Raw genomic sequence first — 18479 nt, 5'->3', positions numbered from 1 at the left:
TCGTGCTGCTTCTTTACTATTAATGGACATAAATATTTATATGGTTTGGAAGATATTTTCATGGCGGAGGAGAGCCAGTGGCCTGTGGTGAGCGGAGACATGAGCTGATGAAGCGGTCTGTGTCAGACATTTGTGACTGTGTGCTCATGTGTGGATGCACAAGTGCATCTCACAAGAACACAGAGCTTTATTGAGTTTAACACACGCATGCAACTCTCAATTTCTTCTCCAGTGATCCTCCAAATTTGCATCATTAATCTCTGATGCAGAGCTGTGATACTGCAGGATGTTTTTGACACTAATGTTATAACAATTAGTCAATTAAAATGATTAGTCAACCAAGAAAAAATGTATCAACAATAATTCAGATAATTGGTTAGGTCATTTATTTCACAAAAATATCAAAACACTCACTGATACAAGCTTCTTAAATGTGGATATTTTCTGTTTTTCTGTATGTATTTCTGTATTTCTATATGTCTCACTTGAATATCTTTGGGTTTTAGGGTTTGAAGTTAGACAAATAAAGCACACGAGGACACCAACTTAGAGTTTAAGAGCTTGTGATGAGGATTTTTCACTATTGTCTAACATGACAACAAGTAACTGATTTATCTAAAAGTAACTAATAGATTAGCTGATAATGAATACATTTGATATAATTGGATATTTGACACAGACTTCAAATTTTTGTTATGGTTACACATGTCAATTAAAGCAGTTAAAACAGCGATACAACACATTTAGTTATAAGAGTAGTTCAACATTTTGGGAAATAAACTTTCTTACCAAGAGTTAGATGAGGGGATCAATACTCCCTTGTTAGTCTGTTAGATATGAAGCTGTAGCCAGGAGGTGCTTAGCAGCTAGCGTGATGACAAGAATCCAGCAAGTCACTGCTTCCAGCCAAGACACAATCTGGCATATAACCTCTAAACTTTGGTTTTTGTAATGATTAAACAAATGAGATATAACATGTTGTATAGTGAGCTTTAGAGGTGCTGGTGCTGTTTCCAGTCTTCATGTTAAGCTAAGCAACCGCCTGCTGGCTCCAGCTTGATATTTAATGCACAGACATAAGAGTGGTATTGATCTTTGCCAAAATGTCAGACTATTCCTTTCATATCAGTCTAAATGACTCTGATTTTACTCACAGTGTTTCTGGACTTCAAAATCAGATGTGAAAGTGGTCACATGTGCACAGGCATTTTACAAAATCTGGATACAGTCCAGCCACCTTGGAAAATGCCAAAACAACACAATGTGGGGTTGGAGACATTAAATAAATTGAATCCAGGCTAAGTGTATTTGCTTTCCTTTTTGCTTTTTCTTGGCTTTTTCATAAATGGCACTCACCAGCTACGAGGTCACCCTGTCACTTCAATGTGATGTTTGAGATCTATATTTTATTGGCTCCGGTGCCGCCTGCATTTCACGCTCTTCGCCTAACTCCTCCATTTCTCTCTGCAGCTTTGTTCTCTAACACACACATCCTCTTTTGTCTCCCTTTCTTTCTCTTAAGATTCTCTTGAATCTGTAACATTATTTCTGCTAAAAGTGCAGGATAGAGGGCTTCATGAGGGCTTCACACAGTGGGCTCAGCTTTATAGCAGATTAAATCATAAGTAGAGCCTGTGGAATCTACAGGGGGAGAGGAAAAAATTATCCTTTTTATATTTCATTTGCATGCTTTCCTCATCTTTCCTCCAGGCCTTTTGGTTAACGTGACCCACCTCCCATAGCTGTCTCACAATCTATCCTCTCCATAATGACTAATTTAAATGGCTTTGATAATCCGTTAGTACTATGAATTAAATAGCCATTAGAAGAGGGTTCACAGGGAAAGAGGTGAATGGATGATGTGGCCTGAGACTCCTTCACATCTCGCCTCTCACTCTGCAGAAAAGTCTTTTTCACTCATTTAGAGCATTTGTGAAACAAAAGTAGCTCTGCAAGAAGCTAAGAGATTTTGTCTCTCATATCATTAAGGGCTGGACTCAGCCTTAATGATACTTATTTTTCATTTATCCTTCAAAGACAAGAGTTAAGATGTCAGTGTTTTGAACAATCACTTGCATTGGGTGTCAAGTCTTTTTAAACACACAAACACCCAATACATGTCCTATATTATTAAGACAGTGATAGTCTCAGTTTGAAACAACATGAAAAAAAAAACATTAAAAAAGTCTCCACCTTCATTTGTTCAAAACTGCTCTGGAGCCTTTCTATATATATATAAAATCAAATCAAAGCAGCGTATCACTGCCATCATGACAAAAAATATTTGCTCATTTTAACATGATCTTTTTCATGTTATTGCAAGATAGTTTCATGTTATAATGACATACTTTTTCTTATTATTACTAGTTTCTAAATTATTCAGCTTTAACTAACTTTTTTTTTTTTAACAACATACACCTTATTACATCACAAAACTTTCTTGTTATTTCTTGTTATTTCCAAGTGGGTAGCTCCCAGTCTGAAAAGTGAAGTGCCTTAAACCTGCATTCTTTCCAATGGCCAGCAGGGGGCGAATCCACTGGCTCCAAAAAGAAATTATTATAATATACATTATTACATTATATTATACATTATACATTATATTATATATATTATATGGAAATTTATGAGAAAATTGATTTGAACACTTGATTTATTACCTCAGTAAACACTGTCCTAATGAGTTTATGGTCTGAATCGCTAGTTTCAAGTCTTCTTTAATACATCATGATTTTCACTATGTAGATTCTGGTCCCATTTAGAGTAACATGGACGATAAAGCAGGGTATGCTTTAGGGCGTGGCTACCTTGTGATTGACAAGTCGTTACCATGACGACAACGTTGGCAGATTAGAATAGAAGTATTGGCTGTCGCTATTTTAGTGTGTTTTCAGTTAATGAAAGTTAATTGTAACATTTTGTTTGCCTAAAAAGTCTCGTCCAGAGATCAGTTGTACTAAAAAATCCTCTAAGGAGTCAGCTCTTAAGTTTTTCGGTAAGTACATTTTGTTTTAAGCCTGTTTTTTTGCTAGCCAAAATTAGCATTAGCATTCTCACAATTAATCATATGGGCTAACCATGCTAGCAGCTAGCGTTAGGATCAGCTCCACCCAAATAAGATTACTGCTGGGTCCAAAAATCCAAGATGGAGACTGTCAAAATGCCGAACTCGAGGTTTCAAAATGAGAGTTGACAAACCAGTGGGTGACATCACGGTGACTACATCCATTATTTTTTTTCCAGTCCATGGGCCTTCTCTATGCCAGTAATCCAAGTTTTTATAACAAGAAACCTCCATATATCATTAAAACAAGAAAAAGATCCAGTCAGTGCCTACAGAGATTATATTGTAGCCTACATCGACTAGAAAAAGTGAAAATTTACAGGTTTATATGGTTTCTTGTTAACAAGAAACTAAGCAAATATTTTTTTGTCATATATTTCAGTTTCAGCTTGAGAAACTTCAACAGAAAGCCTGTGTTACAAACTGAGGGTGTGGAGTTTGAAAAAAGTGGACATTTACCATGCAAAGACAGTCTACTGTCTTGTCTATCCAGTTGCATTATGGGAAATGTAGGATCCATGAATTGTGGAGCATGACTCATACTACTACAATCAACATATCCCGGCCTCTCCTGCCTCAATTTCAAATGTTCCGTTTTAAATCTGTAATTCCCTTTTAATATAGTGCTTTACTGTATCTGTAAAACTCAGTTGAAGACAAAAAAATGTTTTTTTTGCAGCTGAGAGAAAGAAATGAATTCTAGTCAAGATATGAACTTAGTCAAATAGCTGGTTGTTCAAAATCAAGCCTTCTTCTACCTACTGAAACCACCCTCATAGTAGATTGGAAGCAGTCCACATTAAAAGCTACTAACATGGCTTTACACAAAGAAATCCCTCCCAGTTTTTCCATTACTGCTTTCAAGTCTACAGTTTAAACTTGTGATATGTGATTGAAGACAAAAGGCTTTAATAAAGACTGTAGTCAGATTGTCTGTTTTCACCTCGGAGCTGCACCCGTGGGTGGCATCTTTTGACCAGTGTTTGGCCTACAAGAAAACATGTAGTAATTTGTTCCAGTTTACCAGTAGTGTGCAGTTTGTCACATGCATGCCAGGAGAGAGGAAAATGCTTTCATTATTAAACAAAGCCCTCCGGCGCCGAACGTCTGTATCGTTAGCTGTAATTAACAATGCACTTTCCTTCAGGATAAACAGTTTAATAAAGAAACGGAAAGCAGCTGAGTTGGAAGCTCTTGACATAAGGTGAGCGGTTGGAGCAGATTTATAACAAGTCTTCCTGTAAAATTCAAACGAGGAAAACTGATGGAAGAGGTTTGCTTTTTTTTATGAGCAGTAGTCCCTGAATCCACATCTCACGTTAAAGTTTTATGTATCTGTCAGTTTCTGAGTGGTATCGCAGAGTCAGAGCAAATTGAACATTCATCCCGAGGGAATATAAATATCACATCAAAGAATCAGATCCTTTTTTTATTAAGAATACGTACACTGCCAACTGACAAAGGCATCAATTGTCCCCTGATGGACTTGGAGTTCATGGATTTATGATTTAAAAATGAGCTTTTATATGAAACTCAGCAGTCAGGTGTTTCCCCTGAAACCTCCTGCTGAGTTTTGACACGAAGATTAAAATAAGAGCCAACCCGTGCTGCTTCTCATTTCCTATTTACTTTTTTCATTGCTTCCACTTTCATTAAGCCTTTCCTCTCATATGCTATGTGACATATTTGTCATTTATTCTTTGATGGTGCAACAGATGGATCTTGAAGTGCCTTTTCAAAGCAGGCACTCTGAGCTCATTGGCTCAGCTTTAAATCATAACTAATGGGTGATTCAAGGTTAAATGTTCAATCAGATTCTCCACCTTCACCTTGTCTTGTCCTTGTCTAGAAATAATGACACCATTGTGCCTCAGTTTCTCATGATAAACCGTTCCAATCAATCAGCGGGATTATCTCTGAATACCTATCAGACCTGCAAATAATACGACAGAGATCTATCGGTAAATGAATGTGTCACATCGCTCAGATGTGTTTGGGATCATCTCTGCTCTGGTGGACAAATAACTGTCCATTATTTTTCCATCGCTACACTTTCTTTGACAGACTTATTGGCGTCATGATCTTCCACAGCCAAAGCAGGTAACCAAAGCCATAATCGCTGTCTTCATTTCTGTTAAATTACTTTAAATAATCTTAAAATTATTATTTATTTGACATAATTCTTTGTAATTTAATCTTAATTGGCTTTAAGAATGATTGTATTTAGCAGATGTAGTAGTAGGGTGGTGTGAGTAGGCTTTTTCTGAAATCACTCCCTCATTCACTGACGCATTACTCTCTATATAATTGACAATATTAAGCAGGAAATTGAGATATATACTATACACTATATATAGTGGAAACATTAACACACTTTGGACACTCAAATAAAATGGCAGACAGTAAATGTAAAGCACTATGTAGTTAATAGTGAGTGATTTCAGCCTTGGATTTAACCATATGGAAGCATCTGCGGGTTAAAATGTCCCGATCTCCTTGTGTGGAAGGCAATTCAATGTACTTTATTTCACCAGAATAATTCACTCAATATCAAGTCCTCTGTGCAAATATTTAAACCTGCATTAACTGTGTTTTTGGCCACTTTAAAAAATATTGATACTATCAGCTTTAAACAAAAAATAATACAATTAAAACATATCAAACAGTTGTATCAAACACACCCTGCCAGTCAAGGGTACAAGTTTTTCATAGTGGCACCATAATACTGATGGTGGTTTTTGAGCACGCAATTTTTGGCTGCAGGGATTTCAAGAGGTGGATCCTACCTCTTAAAAGCTTTTTCTGATGACCTTGTACAACCATCAGGGGCTGATGGTGGAGGCCACCTAATGGGGGGGGTGATGTGGCGCACGAATTTAAGGTCCACGGTCAATACGCTTATTTTAATTCCGTCTACAATACAGATCAATAAAGAATTACAATGTCTGTATTGGTTTGTCCTCAAAGATCACCACTGACTTTATAAGCATCCTCTGACATTTTAAACATTGCAACTTGCTTTCTGGTGAAGAAAAATATCCAAATAAAACATGAAATGTCACGGTGTCTCTTTAAGCATGACATCACCTTTTCTCCAGATTGAGGCATTTATTCATTTATCCATGAAAACAGGACCAAAGTAAACATCCATCCAGTGCAGCATGTTTTGTTTTGGAGGCTGGTTTTGGGGTATTCCCTGCCTTATGTGTTTGTCAATGCAAGCATGGCTGCAGCTTCCGTGCATGTAGAAACAGGTTAGCGCTCACTGCTGTCACAGGAGGAAGCTCCTGATTTGTGTTTCATGATCTCAAATGAAATTATGCATGTGAGATATGGCACATTGGACTTGTTTGAGCGATTTTCATTTTTCTCAGGGAGTTGTGTTTACATCTATATCTGATGACATCTGGAGTGTAATGAGGAAAAAATCCTTTGTTTGTATGCTCAGATTTCTGGTCAGAATATTGGACAGGTGTTTCCGAGAAGTGGGCTTGTTCTCCTTATTGGCCACACTGTGCACACACATGTACGTCCCTTATGGTTTCCCTCAGGCCTGGTGAATCTCACATGGAGCAGACAGTAATGAGAAAAAGGATAACTGTGTTCCATCAACAGCTGAGCCCTACAGCTCCTGTCAGCATTAAATGCACATATATAGCCGCTGGCCATGCAGTTGCTAAGGAAATGTTGGTATCCAAGCAGGAGTTGGCAAGGAAACATCCCCAAAGTTGATTCAAGAGATGCCGCTGGAGTTGATTTCGAGATGCATCCATATTTCATTTATGTATACCAGCTCTCTGAAGGGAAGCAGGAAAATTACCTGGGCATCTGTAAAGAGGCTGCAGTGCTAAGTGTAGCAGGTCCAACATAAACTCTGGGAACGTCATTACAGGCTCGTGGGCATTAAAAAACAACTATAGTTGTGGGACAGGACAGTAGCAAGAGTTATGGTCCTGAAAGCCCCCAGCTCAAACTGCACTAACAGTTTTCCACATTAATCTTGGTCTGCAGGGTCTGTGATTGGCCGGAGGGAGGAAAAAAAAATCAGTGACCACCATGACAGTGTTGTTTCCACACCCGGTTACTGCTCTCCAGTTAAAAGCTCTTGAAACCAGACATCCAGGCCTCAGTAGACGTGCCACAAAAGTACACTGTAAAACATCATACAGAAATGTAGTGGAATCAACTATTTTTTGTCATAAACTTAAAAGCTCTTTGTGATTTTCTGTTATTTTTATACCATTATGATGTCGGATGTCTATTAAAACTTGAGGTGAACATATGTAAAAATGCTCTCTGAAAGTCAAAAGCCCAGACTCCAGCCTGCTCTGAAATCCCACAAATAGCCCTCCATAGCCTTTGTTGCTAAGATAGTTCCATAGGTTGTTCACGTTGTCCACTCTCATATTTTCTGATCACATTTGGGCTTCAACATGTACGTATGTATTCGAGAAGTTTCCATTACAAGTAAAGAATGAGAAAAAGCAGTGAAATCCTACTGCTACCTTTTGTTTACGTAGCTAACCAAGCAGAACAGTGTGGGTTTATTGCTAGGGGGGCCTTAAAGAGACAGGAGCTAAACAGAGGTTAACCTGAGGGGCTGCATAAAGAGCCAATATAAGATAAATAAGAAGTTTTTTTAACTGTAAATGATGCAAAGATATTCCAGTGGAGCCCCAGAATAAAAAAATATGGACCTAGGAATGTGCATGATAGGTCCCCTTTAATTTAACATTTTAATAATTAATAATTAGTTTTCATCTTCAGACCAATTTCAGAAATGATAAACATGAATTCACTAAACTTATCAAATTATGTTTCTAAAGAGACATAATTAGCATATTAGCATGCAGCATACGTTGTTTGGGGCTTAAAATTCTTGCTGAAGCAAGAAACTTTTTTCTTGCTGAAGCAGTGGCACAAACATCCTCTCATGCTGAGCCAGGAAAACAAGGTGTGTAAATGTCTGCATGAGTTCCACATTACGTGAACATGACATGAGCAGAGCATAAGTTATATACAGCTAACGTACTTTGCACTGCACTGTAGCCAGCTAAACCGTTAGCAATGATAGCTTAGTTGTGCCTCCCCTTGGCAATAACACCAAACTAGCCTAGTCTTGTGATAGACAGCCAAAAGGTTTTATATTTTATTGGTCTGATAATCCTATTAACAGTGATAACACCTGAGGCAAGTTGTTCTGATCATGTGATACATTGACAGCTAAGTTACCACAGCTTCCATAAAACAAAACTTTAGACTACTAGCTGAGCTAATAACGTTAGTCAGTTTAAAAAGCTTGCTCACTCATGAAAGATGTCAGATTTAACTAGGAAATAAACACAGAATCTAAATGATTTATATGTCACACACACATCACTGTAGGTCAGTGTCAGGTGTAATATACAGTATACGTATAGTGTATCATCTATCATCTATTGTGGTTTATATCAAGTATCTCACTCTCTTTGAGTAAACCGTCATTGTATAATGGGTGTTGAGGATTTTCCATCATGTAGGCCTGGTAATGGTAATAGTTATCTGATATGACGTTCGTTTTGGTTTGAGACATTTGAGTGGCTAGCATATTCATGTCCAGATTATATGGTAAATCAAATCCAAACCCACATTTTTAAAGCAGTGTGTAGCCCTCGCATACAAGAAAAAAATGGAAATGGAAACAGTCTATTTAGAAATGCATTTTTAAAAGTTTTTTGATGGAGAAGAATCTAGGCTCAGTCCCTGATGGTTAACAGTCCAGCCAACGCCCCTGGGTCTTGCCTCCGTTCTGTTCATTGAAGATACAAAATTACAACACTGCCGTCTTCTTTAGTGACAAGAGGAGAATTATTCGGGGCTACAGCCCTGAATACCCAGGCCAGGCGACACCTATGGTTATTATCAGCAGCCACCTGTTGGCTACAGAGTTATCACATTATGATTGTTTCTGTGGCTTTTCTCTTCTTTTCGTCTTTCAGTAAGCTTTTAGCCAAATAATACCGTAACAGCTGAGAGGAGCTCCACTGCTAAAAGCTACTGATTCATTCAGTGATAAAAGTGTTTCACTGTAGTCAGTTTAAGAAGTGTGAAATATTTCTTGCCACACTTACTGAACACCTCTGTTTTTCTTACATTTTTAGGTTTAACCAGCTGACAAAGTTTTACAGTGTAATAGGCCACAATGCCTCAATCCACAGATCATAATTCATTTTCAAAATCTTTTATATCCCACAGTTCCACCTCCCAAGTCTCCCAGACCAGAAATTGTGTCTGGGCTGGACCAATAACCACAGAGCTCCATACTTGTGCTGCACATGCAACCACAGTCCTCTGACAGAAGGAGCTCAGATGGTGATGCCTTATCAAAACACTCACAGAAGCCCACCTACAGCAACTGATGAATGTAAGAAATAAATCTGCAGAATTAAAAGAACATGTTATCTGAGGTGAACAACATCCCCAAATGTAACTAAAGAGGAGAGAAATTCTGCGTGACAGATGAATGGATTATTCCCTCCTGGTGAATCAGATTTCTGGAGGAGGAGGAGGAGGAGGAGGGGATGCAGCGGTGGCTCCCCTGGCCTACTTTCCAGCATTCACCAACCAGTTCATCCTCCTGGGAACACTGGGAGGTACATTATATGCAGGGAGTTCAGCCACGCTTGGCCTGTCACCGCAAGACAGCGTAGGGTTGGGGGAGGAGAGAGAGTCAGCACACTTACTGTACATAGAGATGGAGCAAGAGCAAAAATGGTCCAGTCACTCTTTGTTTCCATCTTTACACTCTCCATTTACTCTCACCCAATAGCGGTGCCTCAAGTGTGTGTTTTTGTTCACTGCTTGGTTAAACCCAGACCCAGCAGATGTTTCTGTTGTGTGGTATTCCTGAAAGAAGAAATGGATAAAATATCTTGCCAGATTGACATACATCTCCCCCCCAGTTTCCCTCCCACTCGTCCTCCCTTGCTCTCTCTCTCATATCCTCGGGCTCCTGTCACTGACTGAGCCACAGCAGGTAGACATCCGTAATTATTAAGGTGGTGGAAAGCCTCACACTAGATTGCCTACAGGTGTTTTTTAATGCAGAGGAATGCACACAGAAACAGAAGAAAAGTGAAAATGAAGCAGTGCAGAAAGCATTAAATATACTTCTATACTGTTCTAAAAGCTTTCTAATTTCAGATTCAGCATATCTGATTTTCTACTTTACGCCTCTTCCAACAGATTTGTCCAATTACTCCTCTAAACAGTGTTGGGGGCTTGTTGCTAGGTTACAGCCAGGTAACACACACCATTACCACAGGAGTTGTTAAGATGAAAGTGTTTCCAAATAAATATGATTCATTACCTTCCAGCTTAAAGAGTGAGACTGTCATTTCTATTGTCGCCGCCTGCCTCTCTACTCTTTCCTCAACTTGGCTTTGTGACAGACGCAGACTAAGCCAGATGGAGATGCATAAATTCACTGATGACTTTATATGAAAGCACTCTGATATTGAACAGTGTCTCAAACAAATTCTTGGGGAAACTCTTTTTTTGGGGGGTTTTTGCTTAAATATCTAGGGTAAGAGTAAGTAGCTTTTCCAAAAGAGGAACAAAGGTTTGTGTCAAGACAAATCATGTTTAAGTTAAATTCTGGAAAACCGAATTATGACTCAGACAATGAAATGGAAAATTTAAGACAGCAAGCCTATTTAGCGGCAGTGTGTAACTGAATGTGTGTGGTTTCCCTACAGGGCATCCAGGAGATGAGTCTTGCCCGTCTACACCCCGTTTCACAATTTGATCCTGGTCCTGGAGTAGTGGAGGGGGGCAGGAAGCCATGACGAATGGCACATTTCCCCTGAGCACTGTCTGATGCCCCCTGACAGATTGAGGCTGCAAGGTTTTGTTCAGCGTCTCTGTGTGTGCATCTGTGTTTATGTATGTCGACTGTGTGTTGTTGAGATGTTACATTTATCAGAATAATGGAAATCAAAATGGGTATCAGTTGGGGACAAGTCTGTCTATTGTTTGTTCAGGAAGATAAAATAAAAAATGAAATAAATTAATCATTAAAGCTTTCATCAGTGTTTTGTATCTGATCCTCACACTGTGATTTCTGCTCTATCTTTTTTTTTTTTCAAAGTTGCCTAATCACTTTCTAATTGCTTTTCTGTGAATATGAGCCTAATCCAAACAGTGTGCAATCAGTCACTGTATCTGCTTCTGATAAATGTAAATTTAAAGCACTTGTTTGGGAAATAAGCTTATTTACTTTCTCGCTCATATTTTTACAATAAATATGAAACTACAGCCAGCAGCTGTTTAGCTTAGCTTAGCATAAAGACTTGAAGCAGGGGGAAACAGCTAGACTGAATCAGACCAAAAGCAAGAAAATCCACCAGCCAACACCTCTAAAGCTCACTAATTAACAGGTTAAATCTTTTTTTTTGTATAATCCATACAAAAACCATGTGTAAAAAAGACGATTTGCCATTTTTTTTAACTGGGCTACTTCCGGGTTGGAAGCAGTTGCCAGGCAACCAGTGGAAACTCTTACTGCTCCCAGCCAAGAAATAGTCTGACACACAACCCCCTATAAATTGATGTTTTGTAAAGATTACATAAACAAGATGAAATGTGTTAATATGTGAGCTTTAGAGGTGCTGGTAGGCAGATTTTTTTGTTTCCTCTTTAGTTTTCAGTCTTTATGTTAAGCTCCATATTTTGAGTGTTATCAATCTTCTCATATAACTCTCGGCAAGAAAGTCAATAACTGCATTCCCCAGAATTTCAAACTATTCTTTTATCAAATGTACACCACAAACTAGGCATGTCTGTGTCAATAAAAAAAGAAGCGGCGTTGTTTAAACGGAAGCTTCGATTTCATTTTGAAACTGCACAAAGCCAAAACATGGGGAAGAGAGAGAGAGAGAGAGAGAGTTTTATCTCTGTGCAACAACCACAGAGCGGTGAAATTACACCCCATGTTTACATGGACTCAATATTTACATATTAAAAAAAAACATTTAAAGACAAAACAATCCAAAATCACATCACCACAAATGCAATATTAAATTACTTGCATGCTGTTGCTGGGGAAATTCCTTAAGACTACATCCCCTGTGTGCCTGTGTGTGCGTGCATGTGTGTGTGTATGTGTGTGTGCACAACAATAAGGCCTAGTTTGTGGGAGCTTGTGAAGCATGGCCATGGCCTGTTTAATGAGATAGCACATGGTATGATGCTATGTGTGTGAAACAGAAGCGCGGGCTGTGTAAATTGAATTAAATAGGTTTGTGTGTGATAAGAATGTGCATGTGAGGAACAGCCTATAAGCTCGTATAGTCCGCCCATCAGTGTGTGTGTGTGTGTGTGTGTGTTATGTGATTAACATGGACACAAAAGTAAATTTCATTGCCAGCAGCTTGGATGGAGGAGGTACAAGTAGACTGAACACAAAATCATGCCAGAAAAATATGGGTTTCAAATGGTTTTTGTACACGTAATGCACACAGCATGCAATCCAAATTCACTATGGTTTTAACATCCTCATGATTTAGTTGGAAACTTTCACTGAAACTTGTTTCCTGCAGCAGCAAAAACTTCCATCACCTCATCTGAGTCACTTCAAATGTCCTTAATTAGAGCTTGGAGATGAAAAGAAGTGAAGTTTTCTTTTGTGTCAGTTCCAACATTTGTAAAAATCTTTTCTTGAATGAATTTAAAATCTCTGACTCACAAGATATGTTTCTTTGAATTTCTCTGCTAAGTGACATGGACCATCACTGAAAGGTCAAAACCCGAGACTGTAAGCAGATTTTGGTTCTCAGTGTTGACTGGTGTACTACATCCTGAGGGACACAGATCACTACATTTGTTGATCAATCACTGATTAGCTAAGGAAAACAAATAATCAGTCCGTTGCTTCACTGATCTGTGAGACTGCTCCCCAACACCAGTGATCCATATGAGCGCCTAAAGAAAGGAGGGGGGAAGGAGGCTGTATAGTCAGTGATTCACCTCAGCCTTTCTTTACTCTCTGAGCCCTCTGAAAATACCCAAGGAGCCAAAAAGAAAATACCTCACAGCTGTTCTTTCTGCAGCCGAGCCATTCCTGTGATACTTTTCTTACACAGGCGGAGGCCCCTTGTCTGAACCGAGCTCCTGATGAGTCTTTGAATCCAACCTTTCCATACGCTAATCTCCGCCTTGTTTCAAAATTCACTTTTAAGCCGTTGCTTGTCGTTTATTCTCGACTTCAGAAATGCACTTAAAATTGCAGCAGGGTCCTGAGCACCAATAAGAAAGGGATCAGGAGAGAACACAAGGAGACTGGCGGTTTGGAAGTATCACGTATGCCACTGGGAATGTCAGTGTCACGACCTCAGAGGAGAAGGCAAAAAGATCAGTCTCTGGAGTGCTTATCTTGCTCTCCATCTGTAGTAGATTTTGTGACACGAGGAGCACAGAGGGATAGAAACACTTCAGGTCCCCAGCTCACCCCCTCCAACCCGAAACAAAAGCACTTCTCTTGTTTTCTGACTGTGAGAGAGGCACACAGCATGAATAATTAACAAGGCACAAACAATAACTATCAGCTGCCTATCTGAGAGTTGTCTTTTATCTGTTGCTCGATACTTATTCTTACAAAAGTAACTTTGACCCTTAGGATACTCTTTGGGAGCAGTTATTCATTGTACTATGCATGTCGCAGAACTTTTGTATTACTTTCACAGCTGACTGCATCTTGTTTCATCTGTAGGCTATAAATCAGAATAATGCTAATATCCACCATGTCCCAGTGTGTAAAGGTTCGTCACGATTGACAGCATTATGTCCATGTTTTGTGATCATTCTGTGATATAAATCCTGCAACCAAGTTTCCACTGAAGTTTCTACTTCAAATACAATGTTGAAAAGGAAAAGAGCCACATGAAAAAGAAAGAGTTTAGTATCTGAGATTGAAAGGGGCATTCCACCAAGTTTAGAAAGTTCAGTTTAGTCGGCATTGGGAGATCTACTTAGCTTGTGAAAACAGTTGTATAGTGTGTGCTGTAACTCTGGAGGGAGCGCTCCAATGTCTGGGAGTCTCAGCTGGAGGCCACACATTTTTGTTTGTTTGTGCAATGTAAAAAAAAGTCAGATAAGAAATAAGAACAGGTTAAAACATGAGGAAATATTCATACAAACACAAGAGATGTGCAGGCAGAGCCAAAAAGCCTAAAGGCTCATCGTGTGGCTCCCCTATAAAAGAATCAAATGTCAACATCATGTTAACATCATATTTCAGGAGCAAAATATCTACAAACAACATTCATGTGCTCATCTGTGAACACCAGAATCTACAAACTGTGCAAAACAGAAAAGTACTAAAAGTTAACAATGAGGAACAGTTAATGGAAAGCTGTGTTTCTAATTAATCTAATGGGCGCATTGACTTAAACAGACATTTGCCAGGCAAAGAGGCTCAAATGGAGAGACACCGTTAAATCCATTACAGGAAATGTAGGATTTAGCATTTTTGGAGCTTGGGCCAACTAAAAGTCAAGATATCTCATCTTCTGCTGCTTTGATTTGGACAATTTATCTTTTAAATTTGATTTTTGTAAATGCAACATTAAATCACTGAAGTATCCCTTTAATCTAAAAAAAAACTGACTGCAATGAATGAGTTAAAATCTGCGATAAAAATCTTTATATTCTGAAACTGAGGCCAGATTTTCTAATTGAATTGATTTGAGACCAACAAAAATACTTTATTCTCATAATATTGTCTTTGTCATTTAAAAGGGGGGCATTTTAATCTCACACAGCATTCAGGGATTAATTATTGAACTCCTTATGGCTTAAAAGTGACAGAAATGAATCACGGAGAATTCACTTCTTCTTTTTTTGTGGAAAATTCACAAGTAAAAGGCTTAATTTGTGCTGTACTGAGTTTCTGTTTACCTCTCCAGATAACGCAGGAGTGATAAACCGGAGGCGTGTATGTCGGAGGGAGAGTCTCCGCCCTCCGGAGCAGAGCAGCCCACTGGATGAGCCGCTCAGCTTTCAGTGAGTTCAGAAAACTGTTTGCATACCAATCTCCTCTAACACTGCATGCTTGTCCAAATTGGGATCGCAGATCTCGGAGCGGTGGATTTTATTAGCTGGACGCTGCCGGGCACAATTCACCTCCGCGGACATCCCATCTGATCGGCGTTGTTTTTGTTTTGTCTGAAGACTTAGATCCAGTAGTACATAAATAGACAGTTTAGTGATATTTTCGCAGGGAAACAGCTTGTCACAACCAAAGGTTTCGGCACTGAGCTGCGCTCTGAGGTAAGAAACCAGAAAGTGTCTCCAACTTAAATGTTTTACGTTGAAATGAGAGATAGATGATCACATTTAAAGTCTCCCTCCCTTGTTTTCGTGTCTGCCTTGTTGTTGAAAGGGTTCATTATTTACAACAGCACGTCTAATGGGGGGATGTTGTGCGCAGTGTTTGATTCTCTGCTGACTTTGTTGCTGCAAGTTACATTTGCTCCTCAGACGAGCTGAACATGTTGAAACAAATTTTCAACAAATGCGAAAGGTGGAAAGGTCACCCTAATTGTTTAAGTCGTTTATTTGGCTGTTACACCATGTAGACTTGTGTTAACCTCAGGTCAGGTCGCTAATTTCTCCATAAGGAATAAATCAGACTCATGCACACACACTAAATATCCTCCGATGTCCTGAATCAATCAGTGAAATGCGGTTAAATGTGTGTTTTTATATGATGTTGGGTGATATTATGGGAAACCTGACAGCAGGGGGGATCCGGAGCGATGTGTGTCAGTCTCCCAAGCTGGCATCCTTCCCACGGGGGTCCAGCCATAACCGAGGAGGCTGTCTGCCTGAGATGTATGGGGGTCACCAGATGGATGTCTCTGACGGCGCTACCTTTGCTGTAGGGCAGGAGTTCACTGTCAGTTTACATTTATCAGAGACATGCATCATCCAAAAGCACCTCATCCTTCTGCCTCTGATTTCCACTGAAACCAGCCAGCCTCAGTACTTTTGAGGACACAATGAACAAGCTTTATTACGTTGTAATGAGCGTGTGGCATTTCAAGTGTCATTTCATCTTAAGTTTGCTGCTTAATTTGGACACCAACAGCTGAAAAAAAAGCACAGATTCTGAGTAGTAAAGTTTCCACCCACGGAGACAAGACTCAAACATTTATATAGTTACAGCAACAGCTGGAAATCAGGTCATAATCAGGTTTCGCCTGAGGAGATTCGCTCCAAGGGACCCATTAACACAAACCAGCGTCCAGGTGAGTGTGCGTTGCTGAATTGCCTTGCCTCAAGTTAAAGTCACAACCACTCGCTCCGGCTCTCCGTCTCCCTGAGGCCGGGAAAGTGTGTGTCAGGAGAGGAAAGAGGAGAGAAGAATCATATCACACCCCTCCAGCTCAGACAGACTGACAAATCAGCTCCCGTTGTGATTAATGAGCTGATTTACTATACTGCTGCATCATGTACAGATTTCTCTCCTTCTCTGTCTCTTTGTTCCACCCTCTTTTTTTTTTTTTTTTTTGTTTTTTAAACCTCAAAACCAAATGATTAGGAGTTAACAATTTGTAGAGAGAGAAGCACACAAACTGGAAACAGAGGCGTGTTTGTTCACCCTGTTGCGGCTGAGCATTTGCCTTGTCAAAAAAAAAAAAAAAAAAAAAGAAACAGTAGTATTGATGCTTCTGGAGCAGCTGCCAACACGGATGACTAAACTCCGCCTGAAGCTTTTCTCTCCCCAGCTTGATTCACATGAGTGTTGGGAAATAGTTTTGTTGCTCAGACATAGAAGTAATGTCTGCAGGATAAACGCAAATGCAAACAACAGGGTTCGTAAACCTACAGTGTAATTTATACAGGGAATAAAGGTTAGCAGCAACAATGCATTCGGTTTCCTCGGTGGACTGCGGACGATAGCAATTAGGAGGGAGCATGTTTGAATGGATTCAAATCTCCACTGAGTCAAGCTGGTATTTATTCCGCCTACAGACACAGAACACCTGGTGTGAGACTTGCCACTGGTGATCAGTGCGCTCATTTTAATAGTGCCTCTGATAATGTGTTGCTCTTAATCACATGTTCACGGTGGCAGTGATGAAACAAACAGCAAAAACAACTGAATAGGAGAAGAAAGGCGTGTGTGTGAGGGGAGAGTTCACTGTTCCTCTGCTATCTGGTCCTTGGCAGAGATAGAATAGTGTGAATTGCAGTGTATGGCAGCTCCTGCTGAGAGGGACGGGGTGACTGACTTGATGCCGCCTGGCCTGGCAGAGCAGCGCTCATTAAAAGGGCTGAAATTAATCAATCTGTGGTTCCACATGGTTGAGTGCCTCTGATTTCTGTCTCTCCCCTCCTTCCCTCTCACTCTCACAGTTTCACTCTTTCTCTCTTTTCTGTCGGCTGATGTGCTTGCAAATTAGGCTGCTGCCTTTTTGGCCAGTCATTTGATCACTGGCCCTGATTCACCACAACCTCCCTCCATCTTCTCTATCTGCCCGCTTCTGTATCATCTCATCTATTATTCTTTCTTCTTTTTGAGCACATCCTCTCTCTGTTCTTCTGTCTTTTCTCCATTCCCCTCCTCATCCAGCCTGCGGAGCACGTCTGTATCCATATCGATGGGTTCAGAGCAGCAAGGCGGAGGGAAAACGAGGTTGGGTCATCACTCTACACTCGCTTTCGCCTGTATCAGCCCCGCTACGGCAGCAGCAGTCCGTAGAGAGCCCGGAACTAAATGGAGTATCTATTGGCTCAATGAGAAAATTGCTTTTTTCGATTGCTAGAGGACCCTTCATTTAATGTGTGTGATGCAGAGGCCTCAGCCAGTAATGGGTTCAGCATCTTTGTTGTCAGGAGACATGAGAAAATGAAATTTGCTTTTCAGCCGGCAGGAATAATTTACTCTTTGGAAAGTGTATTTTTCATCAGCTGTTTAAAAGCCATGAAGGTGTGTGTTATTATATGTCTGAACTGTGTTTTATAAGTGCCGGATGTCCAAACACTGTGTTTTGATGTAGTTTGCTGAGGGCAGTTTTTACAGCTAAAGGTCATGTCATACCAAAATCCTGCAGCCTTATAAAACAGCCTGCCGTGGTGTGCACCTAAAGCTGGATTCATAGTTGTTCTTTAAGTTACAGAGTAGCTATAAAGCCTGTGCATCTAGCTGTTGTAGGTATGCCATATGCTACACCATAGTTAAGTTTTGAGTGGCCAGCTTGGGCTTCCTGTGTTCTCTACTACGATTTTTGATGCCTGTACAGATTGTTGAGTGTGAAGACAACACGGAGCAAGTTGAAGAAAGGCTTGGCTACCTTCTTTTCAGTAACAAACATCTAGAAAAGCCATCTTCATTGCGAAACCCCTGCTCATTGCAACCATTGCTCTCTGTCAC

The 18479-nt window shown here is 39.9% G+C and overlaps 1 protein-coding gene across 7 annotated transcripts in view; it reads left to right on the top strand.

The window, feature by feature from the left end:
• Positions 1 to 2818: 2818 nt before the first annotated feature.
• tspan18b (tetraspanin 18b) overlaps positions 2819 to 18479 on the top strand; it is a 44508-nt gene continuing 28847 nt past the window's right edge. Inside the window, exons 1-5 of one of the 7 annotated variants that reach the window (XM_044356972.1) lie at positions 2819 to 2995; positions 9299 to 9467; positions 9594 to 9696; positions 10801 to 10949; positions 15007 to 15103. The gene's annotated coding sequence lies outside the window, so the exon portion shown is untranslated. The other 6 variants (XM_044356970.1, XM_044356971.1, XM_044356974.1 and 3 more) reach the window with 6 other exon arrangements.

Source organism: Thunnus albacares, chromosome 7 (genome assembly GCF_914725855.1).
Source record: "Thunnus albacares chromosome 7, fThuAlb1.1, whole genome shotgun sequence".
Taxonomy (NCBI): Eukaryota; Metazoa; Chordata; class Actinopteri; order Scombriformes; family Scombridae; genus Thunnus; species Thunnus albacares.
This window is presented reverse-complemented; position numbering and strand designations above follow the sequence as displayed.